The sequence below is a fragment of the Mustela nivalis genome (assembly GCF_964662115.1).
Source record: "Mustela nivalis genome assembly, chromosome: 8".
Classification (NCBI taxonomy): Eukaryota; Metazoa; Chordata; class Mammalia; order Carnivora; family Mustelidae; genus Mustela; species Mustela nivalis.
In genome coordinates, this window is record NC_139027.1 from 18,322,380 (window position 1) to 18,348,392 (window position 26,013).

The following is a 26,013-nucleotide window of genomic DNA, read 5'->3' on the forward strand; positions in this document are numbered from 1 at the left end:
GAGAACGTGACATTTATGCCGGATTCTGAAGGATGAGTTAGAAGTAACTAGGTGGGAGAAGAGAATGTGCAGGCAGACAGAACCAGAATAATCTAAAGGTCTTTAAGGAAGGAGCATATAGCATATTGAAGGTACTCAAAGATGTCGGTGTGGAAATAAAGATGGTGTGATATAGTAAAGGGATAGACACATAGATCATTGGAACAGAAGCAGACAATCCAGAAATAGGACACATGCAAGTATGGCCAATTGATTTTTGACAAAGGTGGAAAAGCAATTCAGGAAAGAAAGCATAACTTTTTTTAATAAATGGCTTTGCGTTCATATGCAAAAAAACCCCGAACAAACAAAAAACCCTTGATTTATACTTTACATCTTATATAACAAATAACTCAAAATGCATTGCAGTGAGCGCCTAGGTGGCTCAGTCCTTAAGCATCTGCCTTCCCCTCCGGTCATGATACCCCGGTCCTGGTATTGAGCTCTGCTCTGGGTCTGGCTCCCTGCTCGGTGGGAAGCCTACTTCTCCCTTTCCCACGCCCCCTGCTTGTGTTCCCTCTCTCGCTGTGTCTCTTTCTGTCAAATAAATAAATAAATAAATAAATAAAATCTTTAAAAAAAATGCATTTCAGACCTAAATGTAAAATGAGAAATTATAAAGCTTTTGGAAAAGGCATAAGGGAAAATCTTGTGACTTGAGGTTAAGCAAAGAATTCTCAGAAATGATACCAAATGCATAATCCATTAAAGAAAAAAAATGATAAATTGTATTTAATAGAAATTAGAGGCTTTTGCTCTGTGAAAGCCACTGTTTGTTTGTTTGTTTGTTTGTTTATTATTAACATATAATGTGTTATTTTCCCAGGGTCTGTGAATCATCAGGCGTACATATTTCACAGCACTCACCATAGCACATACGCTTCCTGTGAAAGCCACTGTTAAAGAGATTAAGAATACAAGCCACAGACTGAGAGTATTTGCATATCACATATGCAATAAAAGGCTTATCTCAAGAATATATAAGGAACTATCAAAGCTCAACAGTGAGAAAGAAATGCCTCCATTTAAAAATGGGCAAAAGGCGGACATTTCATTAAAGAGGCTATAAGGTTGGTAAATAACTCATGAAAAGATTTCCAAAATCATTAGCCATTAGGGAAATGCAAATTAAAACCACAGGGAGAGAATCTGGAACTACTGTGCATTTCTAGGGACAATATAAAATGGTACATATGGGGCACCTGGGTGGCTCAGTGGTTAAAGCCTCTGCCTTCCGCTCAGGTCCTGATCTCAGGGTCCCCAGATTGAGTCCCGCATGGCATAGGGCTCTCTGCTCAGCAGGGAGCCTGCTTCATCCTGTCTCTCTGCCTGCTTCTCTGCCTACTTGTGATCTCTGTCTGTCAAATAAGTAAATAAAAAATCATTAGAAAAATGGTACATATTTTTCTTCAAAAAAAAAAACCCTTCGGAATGAATTTATAAAGATTTACAGAAAAAATTGCCAAGATAATACAGGATGCCCATGTACCTCAGTTTCCTATAATGTTAACACCTTATAAAAAACCATGGTTTATATTTTAAAACAGAGAAACCAACATGGGCATATTACTTTTAACTAAACTCTGGATTTTATTCATATTTTACCAGTCTTTCTGTTTCTAATGTAATCAGAATCCTGTATTTTATTTAACTATCATGTTTCCTTAATCTCCTCTGGTTTGTGACAGTTTGGTAGATTTTACTTCTTTTTGATAGCTTTGACATTTTCAGTAGTATTGGTCAGATATCTTGTGGAATGTCCCTCCATTGGGTTTGTCTGATCTTTTTCTCATGATTAGACTTAGTCTATGGTGTTTTGGGAAGAACAGTGCAGGAAATGAGGTTCCCATTTCTTTATATTGTATCACAGAGTACAGTTTCAACATGACTGTCAATGTTGAGGTTAACATTACTGATTTTTTTTTTTAAATACTCTGGAAACTAATTTGTTTTTTAATATAGTTAAACATATATTACCATATACCCAACAGTCATCCTCTGGGTGTTTACCTTAGAGGAGAAAAACTTAATTTGACATAAAAATCTGTATATAGATGTTTATAGCAACTTTATTCATAATCACCAAAAACTGGAAACAACTTGAATGTTATCCTGTTGGGTGAGTAGATTAAAAATGTGGTATATCCCTACAGTGGATTACTACTCAAGAATAAAAAGTAAATTAATACATGTAACAACTTGGATGAATGTGGAGACATTGTGTTAGGTGAAAAAGGCAAGTCTCAACAGATTATCTATTGTATAGTATGACATTTTACAGGACATTCTCTTATATGACAAGATGACAAAGTCATTCTGATTAGAACCAATTAGGGTTTAGGTGTGGTAGGAGGGTGTGACTGTCAGCATGAGGGAGGTGTTTTTTTTTTTGCAGGAAATGAGGCTCCGTCTTCCACTTGTGTGGGTGGTTGCATTATTCGATATATATGTTAAAATTCATAGACCTGTATACACAAAAAAGTCAATTTACTATACAATAGTTCACAAACTATAATTTTTAAAAAGTGAAGCTAAAGTTAAAAAAAAAAAAGACTGCACCACTAGGACACAGCGAGTACTAGCAAAAATGGTAAGAGGTATGAAGAAATAGAGAGGAACTGCATCATTTGGTCTTCATAGGACTTCATGGATTTTAAGTAGAGGAATGACCTGATTAAGTAATTTTTGAAGAGAGGTTTATGAAATGTTTTTAATCCTCAGTGTGGAGAATGAATTCATGGGGGATAGACTGAAGATCTAAGAGAAAGAGAAAGTAAGACCATTTCTTGCATCTTTCCCACAAATATTTGTAAAGTCCCACTTCCTGAAGTCTGTTTATGGGGTTAGGATTGTTGTGACGATAAGAATAATAATTACAAGTAGTCCTTTGTTCCTGTACTTTTGGCTTTTTTATACAGCCTGTATTTTTGCACATTATACTCTGCTTTTTTTTTAATGAATAAACAAGCTTTTGTAATCAACTAACATGATAATTGTCTAGTTCTGTCTGTCCAATATTTTTATTTCAAAAGTGTTGCCATCTTTAAAAAAATTATTTGGATAGTCCTTGGGATAAATACTTGTTCTTATTTGTAAAAATGAGTAGAAAATTAAAGAAATTCAGTTAATAGTGATAATTTTAAGTATGCTTATAAACTGAAAAGTTAAGACCAAGATTAAAATTACAAGTTTTTGGGGGCGCCTGGGTGGCTCAGCCTTCGGCTCAGGTCATGATCTCAGGGTCCTGGGATAGGGTCCCGCATCGAGCTCTCTGCTCAGCAGGGAGCTTGCTTCCCTCTCTCTCTCTCTCTCTGGCTGCCTCTCTGTCTACTTGTGATTTCTCTCTGTCAAATAAATAAAAATCTTTAAAAAAAAAAATTACAAGTTTTTGGCTTTAGTCAGATGCTTATCAGATGGAAAGTATGTTAATGCAATATTGTGTGTAAGTAAGAGGACAGAATTTGAAGAAAATGTAGAAATGCTGTAGTTATATTGTTGGTAACTGGTCTGGTGAAATTAGGGGCATACGTGGTTTTTAACCCTTTAACAGCAACTCATTTTATTTTTTTCACACATTTATCTTTCGTACAAGTTTTCGGGAATATGTTATATATATTCTATATTATAGAATTTCCTGCAATAATAGTATTGCTATTAGAAAAATCTCTTATGTCAAACCTCATGAAATTTTTAAAGGCAAAAAAAACTATAGAATATTGGCAGCTTTCACCTTTAAACCTAGTATTTTTTTTCCCCAGATTGATGCATTCTTGTCTGTAAGTTCTTTATTTTTATTATAGAGAAGAATATTTTGTATAGTTAATTTTCTACGAGATACATCTCAGTCCTGTTTCTGTACAGAAGTCAAAAAAAGATTCACTGATTTGCAAAGAGATAGCAATAGTGTGGATTAGTGTTCTGTTTTAAAAATAAATTATACCTACAGAACTAATTCTCATTTTTGAAACACTGGCAAGACAGATAAAACTGAAGCCCCTGAAGTCCATCGTGAGCATTCCTGCAGTCCTGGTTCTCTCTCATTCTCTTCATTAGTAACTGTTGTTAAACATTTGTTGTCTTATCTTTTCAAATATTTTTACTCCATTTATATTTATGTAGATACAAAAATATATACACATAAACTCTGATTTAAATACACCTATATATAGGGCGCCTGGGTGGCTCAGTGGGTTAAGCCGCTGCCTTCGGCTCAGGCCATGATCTCAGGGTCCTGGGATCGAGTCCCGCATCGGGCTCTCTGCTCAGCAGGGAGCCTGCTTCCTCCTCTCTCTCTCTCTGCCTGCCTCTATGCCTACTTGTGATCTCTCTCTGTCAAGTAAATAAATAAAATCTTTTACAAAATAAATAAATAAATACACCTATATATATACCCACATAGCTTAGGAAATATATGGTATTATGTGGATTATTTTTCATAAATGAAATATTTATATAGTTTGGCATTATGATTTTTGCAGTCTACAATATGTTTAGATCTGTGTTTTGTCATCTTTTTTTCAGTTTCTACATTATTTTTTGTATTATGGCTATATAGTAGTTTTATTTGGACCCTCAAGGTTTTTAGTGCAGATTGTTTATAGTTTTTTAAAACTACTAACAATGAAGACAGAACTATCCTTGTATATGCTTTCTCATGCGCCTACATGAGAGTTCCTTCAAGATAAAGAGAGTGGAATTGCTGAGTCATATGGTGTATGCATTTTTAAAATGTGTTATTTGGAAAATTTCAAACATATGCCAAAGTAGACAAATAGAATAATGAATTCCTACTCACTTTCAACAGTTATCAGTCCTTGACCTATCTTGTTTATCTGTACTCTTTAATCACTTTCTCCCCTCGTATTCTGAAAGAAATCTAGTTATCATGTCATTTGATCTATAAGTATTTCATATATTTCTGAAAAAGATAAGTGCTTCCTTTTTTAAAGAAAAACATAATCACAACACCATTATCATACTTCAGAATAATAATTCTTTGACATTAAATATTCAGTGTTCATTTTTCAAATGTCTTAATGTCAATAACATTTTGTTCTGTATTTTTATTGTTTTACCTGTTTGAATTAGGATTCGAATAAGGATCGCAATGATTAGTTGATATGTGATTATTTTTGTTAAAGTCTCTTTTAATGTTTGTTTTTTTCTTTTGCTCCCTCTCTCCATCTCTTTATCTTCTCCTTCTCCCCAACCCTCTTTTTTTTTCTCCTGTCCCCATTTTTTTTTTTCTCTGTTTTTAAAATTCTTGCAGTATATTGGTTGGAGTGACTGGGCTGTTTGTCTTGAAGATTTTTCCACACTCTGGCTCTTGCTTATTGCATCCCATGACACTGTTTAACTTGTTTTTTGTCCTCTGTATTTCCTATAAATTTTTAATTGGGTGTGGATGCTTGATGAGATTCAGATTTGATTTGTCAAGACTGTTTTATAGACAGTGTTGTCATCTACTGTAAGGAGGCACATAGTGATGATATATGCATTTTAACTTGGAAGATATGCCAGGTTATCTTCCAGAACTGTTGTTTCAATCTATACCTCCATCATTAATATGTAAAGCATTGTTTCACACTTGTGAACTGTTATTATCAGGCTTTCAGCATTTTTTGAATTGACTAGCAGAAAATGTCTTCTCAGTCTTTTTTTTTTTAAAGATTTTATTTATTTATTTGACAGAGAGAGATCACAAGTAGGCAGAGAGGCAGAGAGAGAGAGAGGAGGGAGCAGGCTCCCTGCTGAGCAGAGAGCCCGATGCGGGACTCGAGCCCGATGCGGGACTCGATCCCAGGACCCTGAGATCATGACCTGAGCCGAAGGCAGCAGCTTAACCCACTGAGCCACCCAGGCGCCCCTGTCTTCTCAGTCTTAAGTATTTCCCTAATAGTATTACTAGTGAGGTTGCTTGTTTTCTTTATTTTTTAGGATCATTTGTATTTTCTCTAATGGGAATTGCATGTTCAAAATATGCTTTGTCTTTTCCTGTTGGATGTTGAACATTTTTCTTACTGATTTGACTTTCTTTGGCTCTTTTAATTACTCATCCTCTTTTTCTGTTATATAATGCCAAATTTTTTCTTAGGTTATTGTTAATCTTTCATTTTGATTATATTGTCCTTTAATATACAAAAATTGTACAAAAAATTATCACATTTATCCATCTTTTCCTTTATGGTTTATGTGTACTTTTTAGTTTGAGAACTGTTTCTTTCCTCAGACATAAAATATTCACTTAACACTTTTTTAATTGTAAAAAACACATAACATAACATTTACATCTTAACTGTTTTTAAATGTACAGTTCAGTAGTGGTAAATATATTCTCATTGTTGTGCAACTAATCTCCAGAACTTTTTCATTTTGCCAAACTGAAACTTTTTTTAAAGATTTATTTAAATTCCAGTTAGTTAACACTCATTGTAATATTAGTTTCAAGTGTACACAAAACTGAAACTTTATATCCATTAAACAACCCCCCATTCTCCCCTCCCCTCAGCTTTTTTTCTAATAACTTGAGATTTAATTTTCACATTTAGCTATTTTATTTCTCTCTCTCTCCTTTTTTAACTTTTTGATGATATGGAATATACATCTTACTTTTATTTAAAAGTTATTTAAAAAGACTTTATTTAAATAGTTTGCCATTTGTCTTAGCAACAAGTATTGAATACTTAGTATTATACTTAGTATTGAATAGTCTGCCTTCCTGCTACTACCACATTTGTATATACTAATATCCCATATTTACAGGTGCTGTTTCTATAGTTTATATTGTTTCCTTGATCTATTTTTGTACTTATATGCCATTACTTCCAATTACTGTGTTGTTAAAAGTTTTTGATAACTAGTAGGACACGTAATACTGCTTTGTTCTTTTTCATAATGGTCTTTGTTATGTATATCTGTGTGTGTATGTGTGTCTTTTCTCTGTATTTTGAATCTGCTTCATAAGAGGCATGAAAAATTTTGCTAGCATATTATTTGGATTTATGTATCAATTTGGAGAAAATTAACGTTTCTAAAATGTATATTGACTGTTCTCTATGCTTGAAGGTTTTGTTCTTTTGGAACTGTTAGCTTTCTGCTTGAAGACCTTATACATATATCATAGTTTTTTTTATTCCTAGGTGATTTTTATTTTTGATTCTTCTGGAATAAGTGATTCTATTTTATTTTGTTTTTTTAATTGTAGTCTACCTGTTCCAGTTCTGATTTCCCCGTATCCTACTTTATATTACATTTTCATAGCATTTATCACTTTGTAACAGAGTTGATTATTTATTTTGTTTGTTGTTGTTACCTGTTTCCTTTACCCTCTCCCCAGACCTAGAATGTAATTTCTGCAATGCCAGGGATCCATCTTTTATTTTTTGACATCATGTTGAGCACTGTCATGAATTCCAGTAGTGATTCACCCTATTCTCTTTAAATTTTATAAGGGTAGGTATTCGTAGTTTATGCAGATAACAGTGTTTTTGGAGTCTTTTCCTTTCCAGAATGAATATATTTTGTTTTCTTTTTCTTGATTTATTGCATTAGCTAAGTCTTATAATACTGTGTTGAATAGTACATGTGATTTCCCTCATTATCTTGTTCTTAGCATCCATGAGAATACATCTATTATTTTATTCCTAAGTATAATGTTTACAGTTGGTTTCTAATAGGTTTTAACAAAGTGGGGGGTTGTTTTGTTGTTATTGTAACTAACTTTAACAAAGCTAGGGAAGTTTTTCTTTTGTTCTGAACTTGCTAAGGATTTTTATTTTAGGATTTTGAATTTTATCAATGGGAAAAAGAACATAAATTATCTCTAGAGGGGTTTTCACTATTTTGTAGATGACCCCACGGTGAGACAGGAAAGCTGAACATATAGTGGTTGCTAAGAAACTGAAATTAAGGAGCGCTTTTGGCAGTCTTAACATGGGTGGAGAGAGTTGGAGTTCAGGGTTACCAAGACATCTGTAACTTGAGTGACCAAGACCATGAAGAGAATATAAGCATAGGGAAGTGAGCCCAAAAGTCTAACCCATGTTGCCTCTAGAAATTTGTTGCAGATTAGTAAGCACAAGCTAATAGGCAGAAACATTGAGCAGAAAGCAGCTGCTAAGAGGTTGAGAAGCTAAGCAGAATTTTCAGCAGTCTAATGGTACTGTAGAGATAGAGGAGTCCTGGTAAATGCCCTCGGCTTTCAGATGAGATCTGTGAATAACTATATCCTAGCAATAAGGGGGAACTAGAGGAAATAGACAAGGTCTTAATGTGCTTGAAAACTAGCTTCAAGTTAGCTGATTGGATTGGCTCCTGTTGCCAATCAGAAACTAAAGAAAATCTTCTCTTGAGAAAGAGGAGCATTCACAGCCTCTACAGTTTTTATTACACAATATCTGACATTCAATCCCTAGATTCCAGGCATGCCAAGAGTCATGAACAAGAGAGAAACAGATATAGAAACACAGATGATCAGGTGTGGACTTCAGTGAAAAATGTTGTGCCACTTTCTTTATCTCTTCTTTGTTTCAGATGAGAAATCTATCATTTGAATTGTCTTTTCCTATAAAACATCATTTTTAGGTAAAGCATCATTTTTTTCTCTCTCACAGTTTTCATTACATTCTCTTTGTCTTTAGTTTTCAGAAGTTTAACTATGATGTGTCTTGTTTGTGTTTGCTTTGGGCTTATCCTATTCAGAATTCACTTAGCTTCTTAAATTCCTAAATTTATGTGTTTGGCCAAGCTTAGAAGTTATCAGCTTTTACTTTTCAAGAGTACTTTCAGCCCTGCCCTCTTTCTTCTTTTTGGGAGTCTGATGACATGAAAGATAAATCTTTTGTTATATTCCACAGGTCCCCAATGTTCTGTTAATTTGTTTTCATTATATTCTCCCTGTTGTTAAGATTGGGTAGGTTTTTTTTTTTTTTCTTTTTTTTTCTGTCTTCCAGTTCAGTGATTCTTCCCTCTGTCCTTTCCATTCTGTCATATTCATCCTGGATCTTTTTTAAGATTTTTTTTTTTTTAATTTATTTGACAGACAGCGATCACAAGCAGGCAGAGAGGCAGGCAGAGAGAGAGGAAGAGAAGCAGGCTCCCCGCTGAGCAGAGAGCCTGATGCGGGGCTCAATCCCAGGACCCTGGGATCATGACCTGAGCTGAAGGCAGAGGCTTAACCCACTGAGCTACCCAGGCGCCCCTCATCTTGGAATCTTTTATATCAATTACTGTATTTACTGTTCTGAAATTTTCATTTGGTTCTTCCTTATATTTTTCTTTCCTTGGTGAGATTTCTATTTTTTTCATTGTTTGTTTTAGGCATGCGTGTAACTTGAGACATTTTTGTGATTGCTGCTGAAAACCCTTTTCAGTTATCTTAACATCTCCGTCATCATGGTATTGACATCTGTGGGTCATCTTTTTGTATTCATTTTGAGATATTCCTGGTTCTTGGTATGATGAATGATGTTAATTTGATACCTGGACATTTTGAGTATTATGTTCTGAGACTCTGGATTTTATCTAAACAGTCTGGTTTAGATGGTTTCCTCTGGCACGGCTCCAGCATGAGTAGTGGCATGCTTTGCTGCGACATTACTGCCTGCTGCAGATAGAAGCCCAGGTAGCTCATTCTGCCTCCTTTAACTCTCAGTTTGTTAGGAAATTTGTCATTACTGTTGGTCAGGGATGGGAGTTTTGGCTTCCCCTGACTTTTCCCTGGTTAGGTGGGTCAGGAGTGCCTTAGTACTGCCTTCCACATGGCCTCCATGGGGAGGGCTAGTTTCTGTTGGGCAGTGGTGAAAGGCATGACTTCACTAGGCCTCTTTTGATACAAGCCTATTGTAGGGAGGGAGAGGGGCACCTTGTTAGGTGCCAGGTGAATGTCCAAGTTCTTCATGTGGTCTTGGCTGATACCAAGCCTCACAGCTGGCTTTTTGTGACATGACTATGGTTGATAGCGTGGGGTTCCCTGTTACAGCTTGGCAAGGGTGGAAGTCTAGGGTCCCCACTTGACCTTTGTTGGTCGGGGGTGGGTCCACAGCTTTTAAAATTTTTTTTTGTGATGTTTGTCTGGGTATAACAGCTTTTGTCTAGACTGTCCCTTTTCTGATCTTTTGCTAAGGAGAACAGGATTTTGTTTTATTTGTTTGTTTTGAGGAGTCTGCTTCCATTGGTATTTTCAGTTTGCCAGCTTCTTTAACTCCTAGATGAGATATTTAAGGCACAAAAGAAAACCTGTAGAACTTACTCCTATGTCATTTTCTTTGGACCCTGAGGTCTGTACCAGGTCTGCCTTCTCTCTCTCTACCTTTAGAGTGTTCTTTGTTTGTTACATATGATGTACAGGACTTTTATTTTTGTGAGAGGAATAGGGAAAAAAATGCATCTATTCTACTTCCCCAGAAGTGGAAATCTTCATGTACTTTTAATTCTTAATTGTTTAGTTTTCATTATAGTTAAAATTCCCTTTTAGTCTGTTTGCCATATGCTTGAGTGGGTAGAATTTTATCACTGTGGCTTACATTTAGGGCTTTAAAATTTTTTTTAATAAAAGTGGTTCATCATCTAGAAATGGAAGTTTTAGAATTAATCTCTTAGTCTTAGTTATTTTAGAGAAAATTATAATTTTTTATATCCCATTTTATTAAAAAATATACATAAAATCTCTAGTATTTGTTTGCTTCAGGAGAAATGTCTCTGTATGGTTTATGTATTAATTGTGCATCTCTCAATAAGTTAATTAAGATGCATAATTATCTTATTACATTTAAAATATATTAATTTACTGCCCCATTTTCTAAAGTAGCTTGCATTACTTTCATGTGATTGATTCACAGAGATATAACTGACTGTCATGTTTTCCTAACTTAAGGTTCTTCTTACAGCTACATCAGAATGAATTACCACACTAAGATATAAGGGCAATAGTTTGGTTCAGTCAGTTAAACATCTTACACTTGGTTTTCTGCTAAGGTCATGATCTCAGGGTCATGAGAATGAGCCCTGTGTTGGGTTCCATACTGAGCACAAAGTTTGCTTGAGGGTTTCTTCCTTCCCTTTGCCCCTTCTACCCCCCGACACTCTCTCTCAAAATGAATGAATGAATAAATAAATAAAATCTAAAAAATATGCTAAGAAATCACTAAATACTACTCTGAGGGCTTTAGAGATAAATAAAGTTAGGTTTAATACCATCTTAAATACAGCCTGGATTTTTATAGTGAATTCTTGATTTTAGGCCTAAAATGTGTCAGGTATCAAGCTGGACACTGGGAAGAATATCTTCACTTTGATTTTGACCTTTGCTTGTAGTGGTTTTCAATTTTCTTTTGGATCAGGAACCCACTGGAGGGTCTGCTTAAAGCTGTATGCAGTCCCTTTTCACAAACGTTTACACAGGTTCAATCAGGGTGTTTTAAGGATCTTCTAAAGTCCCCTAGAGTTCACAGATTTGGCCTCAGCCCTCTGCTCTGTAGTTTTGAAGATATTTTTACATGCTGTGATACTTTTTAAAATATCACAACAACAACTTTGAGCATTAGTGGTTTGTGTTCATATTTTATGATGAAGAAACTGCTGCTCAAAGTGGTGTGTGCCTTCCCTCGTATCACACAGCTGTCAAATGTTTGTCTAGAATTGAAGACACTCCTAACTTGTAGTAATTTGAGAGAGCATCAACATTTTCTAAGGTTCTTGCTCCTTAATGTCAAGTTACTGCCTAATAAGATCCTGTCACCTTTTCCTCACTGTCCACAAACGAGTATGCCTGTCGCTAGTGTTTGGTGAATTGATAGATGCACGATGATATTTGTTTCTTTGTATTTAGGGTCCTCTATCCACTTATCTCTGAGTCTTACAGATTTTTAGATCATTGTGTGTAAGTTTTTAATATGTTAAGAATATTTGTCATATTTTTTGCAAATACTTTTGATGAAGTTTTAGGACATTTGTAAGCCAAGGGAGACTCCTGTCTAGCAGGATTGTGAGCTCTGCAAGTTAACTATTTGCTTATTGTTCATGGCAGTCAGGGCTGCCTGAGGGATGCTACACTTATGGAGGGGAAAGGGTGAAGAGGGGGTGCAAGGCGCCAGCTTTTGCTTTGTCCTCAGCCAGCCTCCTGCTCCCTCATCACTTTTACCTTTTTATTTGCCTTTAATTTCGTGATTTATTTTTATGGATAGAAGTTTTGAAATAAGCATTCAGAGCTCCTCTAATAAGGATTTGAAGGATTTTGATTAGAATTGGATCAAGTTAAGGATATATTGGAGAAAAATTGGTATCGCTGTATTTTATCTTTATGGTCAGTCGGTTAGATCATTGTTCAGTCCCTCCAGCCTTCGCTATACTTCATGCTGCTTCTATATGTACATACCTTAGGGGAATCAGGAATCTTCTTTGTCCCTGTACTTTTGGGGACTTTCCTTATATTCTTTGGCTCCCAGGAGTTTTTTCCTGGCCTTCTCACTAGAAAGCTGAGGTTTCCTTCTTTGAGTCTTAGCGCTTCCCCTATATTGTTACACAGTTGTACCCCCTTGGGGCCCTCCTGGGTTGAAGTAGTAAGGGAAAAAGAGAAATACATCATGAGGATTTCCCCCATACTCTTCATTGTATCCTGGCTCCTTTTTCTCGTTCCTGAGGACAGATGGACAGGTTTTCTCTTAGTCTTTTAGGTGTCCTGTCTCTGATTTATAGCTTTGTGATTTGGGCTGGCTTCAGGGCAGAGAGAGAGAGAATAAAAAAAAAAGGAACTGGGAACTACCCCCAACCCAACATACATACACTTACCAGCTCACAGATGCCCCTTTTACTCTAGCTAGAAAGGGGGTTTCCCTTGGAGTTTTTGCTGTGTGTGCCTGTGGCATAATTCTGGGACTTTGCCCATCCTCGTGTCAAAGTGGTAGATGAAGGCTTTTTAAAAAAGAGTAAACTCATCACCATATCTATTGTTTGTTTAAGTTTTGACTTCCCTCCTCAGTGCTCCTGCCATTGTTTGCTTTTCAGAGTCTTGAGGTGGTTGGTTTTAGTTTGTTTCCAGAGCTTTTAGTTGTATTCAGTGGGAGAGACTGCTGTAGTGGGTGGGCTTACTCTTTCTTGGCCTTCACTGAAAGTTAAGCTATTTCATCTTGAAAATAATTTTTGTTTTTGTTTTCTAAAAATTCTTTCTTATTCTTTGATTACTGCATTTTATGAACAGATTTTTCTTGTTTTATGAATATATTCACTTCTTGAATCTCTCTAAAGAGAGCAGTCAAAATTAAGGACATTTTACTTCTCTTTGTTACCTTTCTTTCTTTGGGTCAGTGTGCCCTTGCTTTTCAACTTAGTGCCTCTCTTAGCTTTTATTAAATAGCTGCTAAGTCTTAGCTGTTCTTCTTTACAGTATTTTCAAATGAAGGTATGAATCAGTGGTTATCAACCTGAATATATATCATAGTCCCTTGGGGACCCAGTTTAAATACAAATTCCTGGCCTCAAAAACTCTGATTCAGTAAGTCTGGGAGGGGCACCTAAACCTTTACGTGATTCTGATGCTGTTAACATCTTGGTAATTGGTGTAATTCTAAAAAGGTCAGTATTCTCCTTTACAAAGCATTATCTTCTTCACCGAATATCATCACTGACCACAGGACTCTGCAGGTTGGCTTTCTATTGCTCTGGCGAATGGGTGGTGGAGTTCCTTTTTTCTTTATCAGGCACTTGCAGAGACAAGGCTAACAAGCTGGGACCTATCCCTGTCTCAGTTTCAGGTATAGGGAAAGAATTTATATGCAGATTAATTCTGAGTTGTGGTTCCACGCCCCCCCCCCCTAGAGATTGTCCATAGCCTATTACCTCCATCTCAAAGTTCACACTATTAGTCCTCTGACAAAGACTTTAGACTTTAGACCAGCGTTACTAACCATCAGAGTTGTACTGGTCATCTCTGGTGGTTTTTCACTCAGCTGTTCTGTGGTCTGCTTACACTTGCAGGCTCTCCTGACATGAGGTATTTAAGACAGGGAAGAGGTAGATAAATGGGCTCAGGCTGCCATCTTGAACCAGAACGCTACTGTTAGTTTTAAAGTGGTGTTGGTGTGTAATGTGTCAAGAGGTATTTTGAATCTCACATAAAATAAACGTCATAAAATCTGTAGCAGGATTGCTACTTCCTCATACTCAGGAGTGCAAAGAAAAATGTAGCTTCTTTATAACTCATCTTTTTCATTTTGATGGGCGTTGGTCACTGGGTAAGTAGAGGAAGAGTAACAGTCTTACTTCAGTCTGGTAAACTCAGTCTTATCCCGTAATTTAAATTAATCTCTTTGGATATTTCAGTCTCTGTTTGGATACGAGTCATTCAGATATCGTCTCTTATCTCATACCTTCCTGCAGTGGAATCTAGACTTGCAGGTTGTATGTCTATGACTTGTGTGACCTTGTAGTGGTAGAAGGGTGTCAAGGACCTGTGGTCCATGTGTTGTCTCCCCTGGTTACTCTCGTGTCCCCTTCAGTGTCAGTGGTTGTGCTATTCCCTGTAATTATGACTACTTTGGTGCTACCAGACCTATCCTTGGGTGTACTTCAGATGTCTGGCTGAAGTTTACAACTGATGTTACTTGAGGTCTGTTCTCTTGGTTCCCAGGATGCATTGGCCACCTTCCCAGGTATCACAGATAACCCGAGGTCGGCTTGCGCTTGCGTTGGCCCCCTACCCAGGTGGTCTCTTTTCCAGGCCTCTGCTGTGGCGTTACTTTGCTCCTAATCACAGTGACCTCTTCCAGTAAACTCACTGTCCAACATCTTTAATTACCTTTCCTGTACTACTTCAGAGCCCTCCGGAATTTCCCAGTGCCTTCCATGATGCATAGAAAAGGGAGACTCCAGAACTGATCTCATACTCTTCCTCAATCTGATCATGCTTCTCTGCATATTTTTTGATGGTAATCTCCAGCTTGTACAGAGTGTGTATAGAGGGGAGGTGAGACTTCAGTGGTATGTGTGGTGGAGGGATGCTCCCGGAAGGCAGACACTTGGCACAGTCTCAACAGGAAGGAGAGCAGAAGCCATTCTGACTCCCCGATTTCTTTATTACATCAAACATTTTTTCCTTTTGCAGCCTCTGCCTGCAGAGAGCAGTGGAAATATTGGTCTACTCACTTTCCTGTCTCTGTCTCAATTTTTTATGCTACAATCCTCTGGCCAGAATTAGGAATTTGAGGCCTTAATTCACACTTTCTTTAGGTTTGATCCTCCTTCTACCCTAGGTAACTAACAAGCCTTACCTTGTAGCCATCATGAGCAAAGGAATATCTGCTCTATAATGAAGATAAAACTATAATCTGAGTCTTTCAGTTTTGGTTAGAAGATACTAATGTCAATTTTTTTTTTCCTTTGGGAAAACTAGAATTTCAAGGCTTTTATTGTAAAATCCTTTTTAAAATTTTGGTGAATATTAACTATTTATTTCTTTTCATATTCCTAAATTTCTCCAACCACATGGATGCTATTATAGAATAGTAGGGAAGTCAGCAGAAGGAAATGCAAATGGGAAAAGTATTTTAATAACTGTTTTCATAATCGTTAGTATATATCTGCCCTCATTACTCTTCTTTAAAAATTTCTTTGTTTGTTCTTACACATTTATCCTCTTACCCTTTTAATTATAGTATAGATTCTTATGATGATGTTTCTGAAAAATATTTTTGTTTTTATTTGATTTGTATTAAACCTGTAATTTGTAGATCATTTTGTGTCTTCATAATAATTTTCCCAAACAGGAAAATAGTCTGTGTCTCTATTTCTTTTGTATCTTCTTTAAATATTTATCAGTAAGGTTTTATGAAATTTTGGAATGTGGCTTTAAAATATAGGTCTCATATTCTTTTTTCTATGGTTCTTTTTCTTTTTTGTTGTTGTATGTGTTTGTATGTGTTTCAAAGATCACGATTCAGCTTGCAGTTCAGTTCCTTCTGCCTTATGGCCCTATCCTATGTGTTTCCATAGTACCTTGTTTATTGGTCTTTTCTTGAATTCCTCATATTTATGTTTACTCGAGTGTGGTCAGCTTAAGGGCAAGGACTCAGGTACTGTTTGACTTGATTTGCCTTAGTGACTGATATATTCCTGCTCATAATAGGTCGGGGGGGAATCAGCAAACTCCTTCCTTGGTTTATTTTCTTCCATAGTACTTTCCATATATTTTAAAAAATATATATATTTATTTTATTTTAGAGATGGGGGAGGGGCAGAGAGAGAGAGAGAGTTCCAAGTAGATTCCACTCTGAGCATGGAGCCTGATGGGGACTCAGTCAATCCCACCACCCTGTGATCATTACCAGAACCAAAACCCAGAGTAGGACACCCAACCGACTGTGCCACCCTGGTGCCCCTTACCATATCCTAATGTACTATATTGTTTACTTCTTTGTTTTATGTGTTGTCTCTCTCCGCCCTGCTAAGTTCTAAGTGCCACAAAGATAGAGATTTTTAACTGTTTTATTTACTACTGTATTTCTAATACCTAGAAGAGTACCTGGCACAAAGCTGACCAGTGATTGTAGAATGATTAATTAATGAGTTGTTCAGATTTAGTTAATTGCCTAAATTATTCCATATGCTCTACCAAATATGATAGGTATAAACTGTCATGGAAAAAAAATTAGTAATATAGTCATAAAGGATAGAGTTTAAAAGCTAGGAATATCTTAATATCATCTCAGTAATTGTTGAGATGGAACAAGAATTTAGAATTCTTGAGTAAAACTTAATAACTAGAAGTGGCATCTGGATATGTGGTAGGAAGACTTTGTGATTGCAGTTAAGGAAAAGCATAGTTTCTGGAATCAGATGTAGGCACGTTACCTGATCTTTTGTACATCAGAGTCCTCCTCTGCGAACTAGGAATAATTGTACCCTTCTTAAGGATTGTTCTGGGACCCATATGAGACAAAGCACATTAACTCTTAACACACTGCCTGGCATTTAGTGGAGGCTCAGTAAAGGTACCTTCCATTACTACTATTTGGAATATTTTTCGTCTGCAGCTTGTGGATGTGAAAGGTTTTTTGTTTGTTTGTTTGTTTTTTTAAGATTTTATGTATTTTTTTCATGAGAGACTGGGAGAGAGAGAGAGAAAGAGGAAGAGAGACAGAGGGAGAAGCAGGCTCCCCAAGGAGCAGAGAGATCCCTGATGTGGGACTTGATCCCAGGACCCCAGGATCATGACCTGAGCTGAAGGCTGATGCCTAACCAAGTGAGCCACCAGGTGTCTTTGGATGTGAAAGATCTTTAGCTGGTGTTGAGGCTTTAATCTCTGTAGTGTGCCAGGCTCCCAGGTTCTCTCGATTAAGGTGTATCTTCTTCCTTCGACCCAGAGAACACTCTTCTCTGGCAGCTTTTACCTGTTTATTACCTCCTTATCTTTCAGGTCTCTTATATCTTGCATTTTTAAATTTCGATTTTGAGACTTTTAAGCATATATGAAAGTAGAGAGCATGAGGAATCCCTGTGCGTCCATTACCCAGCATCAATAGCTGTCAATGTTCAGTATGTTTATATATCAAAGAAGCTGTTCTTGAGACCCTAGTAAAAATGCTTTAGGTTTTTTTCCTTCATAGCACGGTTAACACAACTTTTCATCGTGTATCTAATGTTTCACTTCTCCATTAGACTGTAAACCCCACAAAGGCATGAGTTTTATCTATTTTCTTTATTGTGATGTACCCAGTATTTTTTACAGTGCCTGAAACATGGGTGGGATTGTATATGAATGAATTCTTAAATAACTGAGAAAGTTGCTAAGGGATTTCAAAAGAGGAACATTTGTTGGAAGCCTTTTGACTAGCAAAGATTGAGAAGCATTACTTGGGCAGCTTTATATGAAAACCATAGGTAGCTTCTTGGGCTCGGATTCATATACTTCTAAGCAACCTTGCCCTCTTTTTTTTTTTTTTCCCAAGTAAGCTTCTGCTGCAAGGCAAATTCAAGAATATCAGTTGAGGGGCGCCTGGGTGGCTCAGTGGGTTAAAGCCTCTGCTTTTGGCTCAGGTCATGATCCCGGGGTCCTGGGATCAAGCCCCACATCGGGCTCTCTGCTCAGCGGGGAGCCTGCTTCCTCCTCTCTCTCTGTCTGCCTCTCTGCCTACTTGTGATCTCTGTCTGTCAAATAAATAAATAAATCTTAAAAAAAAAAAGCATATCAGTTGAGTTTATACAGTATTATTCATTGTAAATGATGAAGTTGGCTTTTGGGGATCACCCTTGGGTAAGGTAAAATGACCCATTGAGGTTCTAGACCTGTAAGGCTGAGGGATCAAATACCTCAGCAGCTCTGTGGAGAGGTGAGAGTCTTGGGGCCCTTGCCCAGCCATCAGCCTGTCTCTCGTTATTATAGCTTCATTTGATGAAAATCAAGAAAACTGTTTTTCTCTTCAAATTGCTATCCCCTCCTACTTTTTTTGGTGCTGTTTTGAAGTAGTAACCATGGTTACTAGTAGAGGCTCTTTAGAGCTTTAAAAACCTCAGTTTCACAGCTGGAGGCAGAATGATCTAGATAAAAGCATAAGAATAAAGCTTACTGTGGTTCCTCCACCCGCCCCCCCTCTTAGAACTGAGTTCTTTCATTAGGGAGCACTTTGCATAAAGTGAAATGTTCTTTGTTCTCACTAGAGTAGACAACATTTTTATTTAAAATAACAGTAGCCCCTGGCTCCTTCTTAGAGTCACGAAAGAGAGGTAATCCCACCACTCCCTTGTCTTCCTGCCAGAATCTACCCTCTCTCTATCCTCTTCTTTCTGTTCTCTTTTTCTTTACCACCTTCCCTGGCCCAATAGTGAGTAATTAGTAATACTGAGATTTAAGGCTCAGATGGAAAAGATTGTGAAGTTGCAGGTTTAGGTTAATGGGGTGAAAAGGGAATGAAGGAGCGCTAAAACCTTGATACAATGGTACCAGGAGCATGTTTGCCAGGATCTAGAAGAATCAAGGACCAGCTTTTATCCAAGGTCCAGCATAAGTGATTTCTAGAAGGATGGCTAGGCAGCAAATACTATCTTGAGGAATGACACTGTTGAGAAGGGAGAGGAAATCTCTATTTATTAATCATCTAATAAGTATTTAATACCTGCATAGGTAGTTGCTACTCTATCATGCTCTAATACTAAGCTGAAGGGATTCTTTAAAATTTTAAAATGACTCTGGGGTGCCTGGGTGGCTCAGTGGGTTAAGCCGCTGCCTTCGGCTCAGGTCATGATCTCAGGGTCCTGGGATCGAGTCCCGCATTGGGCTCTCTGCTCAGCAGGGAGCCTGCTTCCCTCTCTCTCTCTCTCTGCCTGCCTCTCTGTCTACTTGTGATTTCTCTCTATCAAATAAATAAATAAAATCTTTTAAAAAAAACCTTATAAAATGACTCAGTTGTTTTCTTTGTAGTGATTTTCTATTCTGAAACTATGTCACCTTCACTTATAGCTGGTTTATACCATCTGGTTTCTTGATGTGATCTAGACCAGATGTTGGCAAACTACAGCCAGTGGGCTAAATCTGGCCTGCAGCCTGTTTTTTGTAAATAAAGTTTTATTAGAACACAGCCACCATACTCATTAGTTTGTATAGTCAGTGGCTGCATTTCTACTCTGAAGGCAAGTTGAGTAGTTGCTAGGGAGACCATATAGCCTGCAAAACCTAAAATATTTACTAACTGGCTCTTCACAGAGCAGTTTACCAACCCCTCTAGGTATCCATTCATCTTGGACCCGATGTGGGAATGGTCAAAATGGGAGGAAAGCACACTATTAGGTTATACTATTTGTGGATATTAGGATAGTGGCAGCATGAAAAGAGGCTTTGGGGGATTTGCATGAATGTGACTTTCTGGGCCCTTTTTAATCGTTAGCCCCAAACTAAACTTTGAAAGGAAACCTTAAGTGTGAATATTGTGGCCCTTTTCTTTTTTAATACACTTATTTGCCATTTTTTATTCCTACATATATACCTATGATCATAGTCTTGTATGGATTTATTCTAATTTTGTTATTCATTTGTATACTCACATAAATGTAGATTTACATAAGTATCTTAATTGGAAGTGGCCTTGAAGATCATCTGCTCTAACATACTTGTTTTACACATGGCAGAAACTGAGTTTCTGAGAAGTTGTCCTATATACCAGATGTCACAAAAGCAGGTTAGTGGCAAATCTGAGGGGTAAAACCCTGATGTTTTGACTAATTCCTGCTGTCATGCATTCACCCATGAAGCCTCCTCTGTAAGACCTTGCCCAGTGTATCTTTAAGGAGGACTTAAAAAACTAAAGCTGAAGAGGAGAGAAACATTAATTCTAGATTCTTATTTAATTCTGCTGCTGATTGATATCTTTGCAAATTTTTAGTAAGTATATCATTCTTTGATAGAAGTAAAAATCTAGAATGTAAATTAGGCTTATAAAGATGATTACAGACTAAGTTCTAGATATTTGCTTCATTTCCAGGTAAATGTGCAATTATTCAAGTAGACACAGCCACTATTTACAGTTCTCGAGTAATTTAATTTATAAGTGGAACATTGGAGAATCCAGAATCTGTGTTCTAAGTAGGTTACATAAATGTGTTTAGATGTTTTTCACTTGTGAACTGAATAAACTATATTTTGTAATTTGTAATAAAAAGACTTTATGGGGCTCCAGGGTGGCTCATTTGGTAAAGTGACTGCCTTCGGCTCAGGTCATGATTTCAGGGTCCTGGGATTGAGCCCCACATTAGGCTCCCTGCTTGTCTCCTTCTCCCTCTCCCTCTCTGTCTGCTCCTCCTCCTACTTGTGCTATCTCCGTCAAATAAATAAAAAAAATTTTAAAAGACTTAATTTATGATTTCATGACTTGATGAAAAGATCCCTTAAAAAGATATGCTTTATCTAAAAAGACAAAAGAAATATACCAGAAATTATAGCCATTTTATTTTTATATTCCTGATAGGGATATTCCCATCACAATTGGGGCAGAGTCATTATTTTCCTTAAAAAGCCTCTCCCTTTATTGCATCAGAAAATAATCATAGAATTTCTTCTTGCTGGTTCTCTGGGGACCTGTTTTAGATGAGAAGAATCCTAAGAGAAGCTCACACAAGGTCTACGTTGGAAACCGTACTAAAAGAGCAGATATTCGCATGCTTTTGGCATATTCTGAGGATGATTTAAAAAAAACCTCGACACCATTATTTGCCTATGTTTAATGAATCTCTGCAGAGTTGTGTAATTGCTCCTTTTTTCCTGTATGTGGTAAGTCAGGCCCCTCTACTTCCTTTCCTTTTACATTGAAAAGTGTTTAAAAATTTTTCCTTAACTTTCCTTTCTTTTGTAGTATAATGAACAAATTGATATAGCTCAATAAATTTAACAAAAAAAAATTTTTTTTAAGATTTCATGTATTTATTTGACAGAGAGAGAGATCACAAGTAGGCAGAGAGGCAGGCAGAGAGAGGGGAAAGCAGGCTCCCTGGCTGGGCTCCATCCCAGGATCCTGAGATCATGACCTGAGCCGAAGGCAGGGACTTAACCCACTGAGCCACCCAGGTGCCCCAAATTTAACCAATCTTAATTATAAATTAGTTATGTTCAACTTTTACAGTATACGATTGCTATGTAATCTTTCAGAAATTAAAGCCATTTTAACAAGTCAATATTTATATTTAGTTTTATATTTTTATTGAAGGCCTATGTCCGAATGGGTGTCTACAGAAAGAGAATCAAATGGAACATATGTTTGTTTAAATTTGGAATCCTAAATCAATGCTGTAATAAATTACACCTGGTTCATTGGAATTGAGACTGATATATAATCATAATGGTTTGGATATCACTTATCTGGAATTCTGATTTGCAAACATAGTTTAATGTTCTAAGCTAGTAGCTGGGAGTTCTTTGAAACCATGTTTCGCCTTGATAGTTACAAAAATAATTGATTACTCTTACTGTTGTTTGAAATTTAAAATTTAATTTGTTAATAAAAAAGAACCAGGTGCAAAGTGCTGCTTTGTTTTCAAACTTATTAACATGTCTCCAGTTTATTGAATTCTATTTAAATTTATAAGACATAAGTGTCTAACATGAGTTCCATGAACCCCTTCAGAGGATCATTAAACTCTACTGATATTTTATTAAAATTTTTTTTTTCCGTGTGGGAATTGTTTTGTGATGATTAGTGTCTGTAGCATTTTGGAAGGCAGCTATGCTCACCACTATACCACCAACGCACATTTTGTAGTCTCAAAGCTGTCCATCAACCAAACAAGGTTAAAAACCACTTTTATAGGACTTCTGAAGCATTGTACTCTCCAAAGGAATATTGAAGGTAAATTTGCTTTGCGTCCTAGAATTACTTAATCATAGAATTTTGGAGTGACCAACTTGAAGCCCCCAGAAGTTACCCAAGGATTAGCAGAGAAGGCGGTGGGGCTCTTGTGGTATCCTGATTGATAACTTAAGGCCTTTTCAGCCTTCGAGCCTCAGCACAGAGGGTGTGGAGCTTCAAATTGATAGCAAGGTATTTGTATTTGAATAGAAAGCTTTTGTGGGCCCAGTAGAAATCTTGAATAATTTGTTCCAGTAGTTTCATGAAGTATTAGAGTGATGCTAGTTTATGTAGTTTCTTAGAGGATGGATAAATGGAGGTCCCTGTAGTCTCAAAGGAGAATCTCTTAATCTTCACAAAAAAATTATACCTTTGTCAGTGTCCATGATGAATAAAATTTAGGCACATTACATTCATTCTGTTAGCAAATATTTATTGTGTGCCTACTATGTGGATGTAGGTTTCACCAGCTGATAAAGAGTAATTGTGGAAAATTAATGAGATTGTGTTAATTTAATAATATCTATCAGCAGTTTAATGTTGAAAAATGTTTTCTTTTTTTTTTTTAAGATTAATTTATTTTAAGAGAGAGAGAGCATGAGCAGGAGGGGTAGAGGGAAGGGAGAGAGAATCTCAAGCAGGCTCTGTGCTTACCCCACAGCCCTACGTGGGGCTCAGTCTCTGGACCCCGAGATTGCAACCTGAGCTGAAACTAAGAGTCAGACTCTTAATTTACTATGCCACCCACGTACCCTGGAAGATGTTTTTCTTTCCAGTCACAAGCCCAGAGAAGAAAATGTCATATAATAATACTGATAGGAGTTATTGTATGATAGTCTTTAGTATGCAGGTTGACAGAGTTATGAAATATTACAAATTCTCAGACTACTGGGAATTAAAGAAATTGCCTTATTTAAATAAGGACCAAAGCTAAAAATCCAAGATTTTCATTTTATTTATCACTCTTCACTATCTGATTGAGATTTAACTATTGTTCTTAAGTTAATGATCTTTTATTGTTTAAATTTGTGGTCACATTTCTCACTGGGAACATAGAACCTGAATTTTCATATTATTTGGTAATATTAGTAGCATAGTTACAAGTAGCTAAAGCTATAGCAAATTAATTTGAAGTAATCTTTTTAAAATTTATTTTAATTTTTTTATTTTAAAAAATATTTTATTTATTTATTTGATAGAGAGAGGGAGCATGAGCGGGGGGAGAAACAAGGAGAGAGGGAGAAGCAGACTCATTGCTGAGCAGGGAGCTCACTGTGGGATTTGATCCCAGGACCATAGGATCATGACCTGAGCTGAAGGCAGACACTTAACAGACTGAGCCACCCAGTTGCCCAATTTGAAGTATTCTTTTTTTTTAAAATTTGAAGTATTCTTTTTTTTTTTTTTTTTTTTTAAAGATTTTATTTTTTTATTTGACAGAGAGAGATCACAAGTAGGCAGAGAGGCAGGCAGAGAGAGAGAGGAGGAAGCAGGCTCCCTGTGGAGCAGAGAGCCTGATGTGGGACTCGATCCCAGGACCCTGAGATCATGACCTGAGCCGAAGGCAGTGGCTTAACCCACTGAGCCACCCAGGCGCCCCTAAAATTTGAAGTATTCTTAAATGAACATAGAGTCAAATGAATTTAAGATTACACATGATTGTAATCACTTTTCATATATGCTTAAGATGCTTTCAAAGTAAGGACTTTATGATTTAATATCTAATTACATTTCAAAGAATTAAAGACTAATCCCATTTTACAATATTCATTTTACATGGTATGCTCGAGATTTATGAACTGTGAGATTTTGTGCATATCTTTACAGTGCCAGTTAATCAGTTTGGCTTTTAAAACTGGAACAAGATTCTTCAACATTCTGACTCCTATTTTAAGATTCCTTACTCAGTTCAGCTTATTAAAAAAAAAAAAAAAAAAACTCCAATGACATACTAACAATGTCGTATTTCTGTTGTGTTTGTTTTCAACAAAACAAATTCTATATCTATATTCTATATCTATATTTCTATGTATCTATATATCATTCCATATCTTTTAAAATGTATTTATTTTAAAATTTAAACATGTAAGGTATATAATTGGTTTTCAGGGGTGAATTTATGATGAAGTATTTTGATTACAGGCAGTAAGATTCAATTGATGCAGGAACCTCAGTTGTGTCCTGCCCCTCCCTCCATTCTGTGCTCCCATGATTAGTATCCTGAGCTTATAACCTTATATTTATTATATTCTAATTTATTGCATATTTATTGTATTGTATCTTTCCTCAACTAAACTCCCCCTATTCCCAAGTCCTTGAGGACAAGGCTCTAGATCAACTCTGAATCTTCAGAATGTAGCACACAGCAGATACTCATATATTTCTTAAATGAATGGACTGATTGAGGGACATGAGGGACTTATCTTTGGGTTTTCTATACTCACCAAACAAGATTTTAAACTCTGGGGTACTCTATAATGGTTTTCCAGAGCCTATATGTCTCCAGAGAGATTGATTGATTGATTGATTGATTTTAATTGGTGTACATAATTGTAGGGGCTGGCAAATCTGAAATCTGCAGAACAGGCTGGCAGGCTGTACCCAGGAAAAGGTTGATGATGCAGCTCAAGTCTGAAGATGTCTACAGGCAGAATTACCTCTTCCTTGGGGAACTTCAGTCTTTTTTTCCTCTTAAGGTCTTCAACTGATTGGATGAAGCCCACCTATATTATGGAGAATAGTCTGCTTTATTCAGAATCTCCTGACTTAAATGTTAATTTATCTTCAACCAAATCCAGAGTCAGAATGTCTACAAGGGAAGAAGGAAGAACTATTGCAAAAAGTGAAAGAAGTTTAAGAGACATATATCCCAATGCTGAGGACTTCATTTGGATCCTGATTAGATCAAACCAGTTGTAAAAAAATGGATTTTGTTAGGCGAACAGAAAAAATTTAAAATGGAGTAGGTATTAGATGATAGGAAGGAGTTGTAATTGTACTGGATATAATAATTGGTATTGTTCCATTTTAAGAATGAGAAAAAAGAGAACTCTCTATAGACTGAAGTTTTTATGGGTCAAACAAATAGAATATCTGGGATGGCTTTAAAATACTCTTTCTCTCCATGCCTATAGTAGGTAGAACAAGATCAGCAGAACATTAGTAATTGCTAAAGTTGGGTAATGGTTATAAAGGGATTTATTGTATTATTTCTGTGTATAAAAGGTTCTATAAAATTTTTTTTAAATGAGTAATACTATAATAAAAACAGAGCTTGTCACATAGTAAAAAAAAAGGAAGTTGGGCACCTGGGTGGCTCAGTTGGTTAAGCGACTGCCTTCAGCTCAGGTCATGATGCCGGAATCCCAGGATCCAGTCCCGCATCAGGCTCCCAGCTCCAAGGGGAGTCTGCGTCTCTCTCTGACCTTCTCCTCACTCATGCTCTGTCTCATTGTTTCTCTCTCAAACAAATAAATAAAATCTTTAAAAAAAAAAAAAGAAGTTAATTCATCTTAAAAAAAAATAGCCTTCATATAAGCATCTGGATTGGTGTTTGACCATGTATCTGGGTACTGTGGCTTCACCAAGTTGACATGTAAAAGTAACCGTCATAGGTACCGAGTAAGTGATTAATTTCAGTGGGAAAAAGATT

General features: G+C 36.6%; 1 protein-coding gene across 34 annotated transcripts in view; it reads left to right on the forward strand.

Moving 5' to 3' along the window:
• Nucleotides 1-26,013, forward strand: part of NCOA1 (nuclear receptor coactivator 1) — a 237,696-nt gene that overhangs the window by 77,473 nt on the left and 134,210 nt on the right. For 7 of the 34 annotated variants that reach the window (XM_082745013.1, XM_082745025.1, XM_082744996.1 and 4 more), the window contains exon 3: nucleotides 21,107-21,289. The exons of 23 other annotated variants lie outside the window; for them this stretch is intronic. The gene's annotated coding sequence lies outside the window, so the exon portion shown is untranslated. Of the gene's footprint in view, nucleotides 1-2,431; nucleotides 2,813-20,095; nucleotides 20,202-21,106; nucleotides 21,290-26,013 lie in introns of those variants that run through there. 4 more of the 34 variants (XM_082745012.1, XM_082745030.1, XM_082744994.1 and 1 more) reach the window with 4 other exon arrangements.